Here is a 4,348-nt window from a genome sequence, read left to right as displayed (position 1 = left end):
TACCTTAGTTAATACACAGTGTTATCCTACCTTAGTTAATACATACAGTGTTATCCTACCTTAGTTAATACACAGTGTTATCCTACCTTAGTTAATACATAGTGTTATCCTACCTTAGTTAATACATAGTGTTATCCTACCTTAGATAATACATAGTGTTATCCTACCTTAGCTAATACATAGTGTTATCCTACCTTAGTTAATACATACAGTGTTATCCTACCTTAGTTAATACATACAGTGTTATCCTACCTTAGTTCATACATAGTGTTATCCTACCTTAGTTCATACATACAGTGTTATCCTACCATAGTTAATACATAGTGTTATCCTACCTTAGATAATACATACAGTGTTATCCTACCTTAGTTAATACATAGTGTTATCCTACCTTAGTTAATACATAGTGTTATCCTACCTTAGTTAATACATAGTGTTATCCTACCTTAGATAATACATAGTGTTATCCTACCTTAGATAATACATAGTGTTATCCTACCTTAGATAATACATAGTGTTATCCTACCTTAGCTAATACATAGTGTTATCCTACCTTAGTTAATACATACAGTGTTATCCTACCTTAGTTAATACATACAGTGTTATCCTACCTTAGTTCATACATAGTGTTATCCTACCTTAGTTCATACATACAGTGTTATCCTACCATAGTTAATACATAGTGTTATCCTACCTTAGTTAATACATACAGTGTTATCCTACCTTAGTTAATACATAGTGTTATCCTACCTTAGATAATACATACAGTGTTATCCTACCTTAGTTAATACATAGTGTTATATTTTTTTAACCTTTATTTAACTCGGCAAGTCAGTTAAGAACACATTCTTATTTTCAATGACGGCCTGGGAACAGTGGGTTAACTGCCTGTTCAGGGGCAGAACGACAGATTTGTACCTTGTCAGCTCAGGGGTTTGAACTTGCAACCTTCCGGTTACTAGTCCAACGCTCTAACCACTAGGCTACCCTGCCGCCCCATGTTAAACACTATTATTGCACACAGAGTGAGTCTTTGCAACTTATGTGACTTGTTCAGCACATTTTTACTCCTGAACTTATTTAGGCGCATAACGTATTGAATCAATTCAGCTTTTCATAAAAAAAAAAAAAAAACATTTGTAAACATTTGTAAAAACATAATTCCACTTTGACATTATGGGGTAATGTGTAGGCCAGTAACACAACACCTCAATGTAATCTATTACAAATACAGACCAGTAATACAACATATCAATGTAATCTATTACAAATACAGACCAGTAACACAACATCTCAATGTAATCTATTACAAATACAGACCAGTAATACAGACCAGTAACACAACATCTCAATGTAATCTATTACAAATACAGACCAGTAATACAGACCAGTAATACAACATCTCAATGTAATCTATTACAAATACAGACCAGTAATACAACATCTCAATGTAATCTATTACAAATACAGACCAGTAATACAGACCAGTAACACAACATCTCAATGTAATCTATTACAAATACAGACCAGTAATACAGACCAGTAACACAACATCTCAATGTAATCTATTACAAATACAGACCAGTAATACAACATCTCAATGTAATCTATTACAAATACAGACCAGTAACACAACATCTCAATGTAATCTATTACAAATACAGACCAGTAAAACAACATCTCAATGTAATCTATTACAAATACAGACCAGTAATACAGACCAGTAACACAACATCTCAATGTAATCTATTACAAATACAGACCAGTAACACAACATCTCAATGTAATCTATTACAAATACAGACCAGTAATACAGACCAGTAACACAACATCTCAATGTAATCTATTACAAATACAGACCAGTAACACATCTCAATGTAATCTATTACAAATACAGACTGTAATACAGACCAGTAATACAGACCAGTAACACATCATCTCAATGTAATCTATTACAAATACAGACCAGTAATACAGACCAGTAACACAACACCTCAATGTAATCTATTACAAATACAGACCAGTAACACAACATCCCAATGTAATCTATTACAAATACAGACCAGTAACACATCTCAATGTAATCTATTACAAATACAGACCAATAACACAACATCTCAATGTAATCTATTACAAATACAGACCAGTAATACAACATCTCAATGTAATCTATTACAAATACAGACCAGTAACACATCTCAATGTAATATATTACAAATACAGACTGTAATACAGACCAGTAATACAGACCAGTAACACATCATCTCAATGTAATCTATTACAAATACAGACCAGTAACACAACATCTCAATGCAATCTATTACAAATACAGACCAGTAACACATCATCTCAATGTAATCTATTACAAATACAGACCAGTAATACAGACCAGTAACACAACACCTCAATGTAATCTATTACAAATACAGACCAGTAATACAACATCTCAATGTAATCTATTACAAATACAGACCAGTAACACAACATCCCAATGTAATCTATTACAAATACAGACCAGTAACACATCTCAATGTAATCTATTACAAATACAGACCAGTAATACAGACCAGTAACACAACATCTCAATGTAATCTATTACAAATACAGACCAGTAATACAACATCTCAATGTAATCTATTACAAATACAGACCAGTAACACAACATCTCAATGTAATCTATTACAAATACAGACCAGTAACACAACATCTCAATGTAATCTATTACAAATACAGACCAGTAACACAACATCCCAATGTAATCTATTACAAATACAGACCAGTAACACATCTCAATGTAATCTATTACAAATACAGACCAGTAATACAGACCAGTAACACAACATCTCAATGTAATCTATTACAAATACAGACCAGTAATACAACATCTCAATGTAATCTATTACAAATACAGACCAGTAACACATCATCTCAATGTAATCTATTACAAATACAGACCAGTAATACAGACCAGTAACACAACACCTCAATGTAATCTATTACAAATACAGACCAGTAATACAACATCTCAATGTAATCTATTACAAATACAGACCAGTAACACAACATCCCAATGTAATCTATTACAAATACAGACCAGTAACACATCTCAATGTAATCTATTACAAATACAGACCAGTAATACAGACCAGTAACACAACATCTCAATGTAATCTATTACAAATACAGACCAGTAATACAACATCTCAATGTAATCTATTACAAATACAGACCAGTAACACAACATCTCAATGTAATCTATTACAAATACAGACCAGTAACACAACATCTCAATGTAATCTATTACAAATACAGACCAGTAACACAACATCCCAATGTAATCTATTACAAATACAGACCAGTAACACATCTCAATGTAATCTATTACAAATACAGACCAGTAATACAGACCAGTAACACAACATCTCAATGTAATCTATTACAAATACAGACCAGTAATACAACATCTCAATGTAATCTATTACAAATACAGACCAGTAACACAACATCTCAATGTAATCTATTACAAATACAGACTGTAATACAGACCAGTAACAACAACATGTGGAAAAAGTCAAGGGGTATGAATACTTTCTGAAGGCACTGGAGGTATTTCTCAAGTATTAATTAGACTCCTCCTCTTTCCATTTGTTGTAACATGATGCTGTCTCTCTCTCTCTCTCTCTCTCTCTGTCTCTCTCTCTCTCTCTCTCTCTCTCTCTCTCTCTCTCTCTCTCTCTCTCTCTCTTACAAATACAGACCAGTAATACAACATCTCAATGTAATCTATTACAAATACAGACCAATAACACAACATCTCAATGTAATCTATTACAAATACAGACCAGTAATACAACATCTCAATGTAATCTATTACAAATACAGACCAGTAACACATCTCAATGTAATCTATTACAAATACAGACTGTAATACAGACCAGTAATACAGACCAGTAACACATCATCTCAATGTAATCTATTACAAATACAGACCAGTAACACAACATCTCAATGTAATCTATTACAAATACAGACCAGTAACACATCATCTCAATGTAATCTATTACAAATACAGACCAGTAACACATCTCAATGTAATCTATTACAAATACAGACTGTAATACAGACCAGTAATACAGACCAGTAACACATCATCTCAATGTAATCTATTACAAATACAGACCAGTAATACAACATCTCAATGTAATCTATTACAAATACAGACCAGTAACACAACATCCCAATGTAATCTATTACAAATACAGACCAGTAACACATCTCAATGTAATCTATTACAAATACAGACCAGTAATACAGACCAGTAACACAACATCTCAATGTAATCTATTAC

The sequence above is a fragment of the Oncorhynchus gorbuscha genome, unplaced genomic scaffold (genome assembly GCF_021184085.1).
Source record: "Oncorhynchus gorbuscha isolate QuinsamMale2020 ecotype Even-year unplaced genomic scaffold, OgorEven_v1.0 Un_scaffold_564, whole genome shotgun sequence".
NCBI lineage: Eukaryota > Metazoa > Chordata > Actinopteri > Salmoniformes > Salmonidae > Oncorhynchus > Oncorhynchus gorbuscha.
This window is presented reverse-complemented; position numbering follows the sequence as displayed.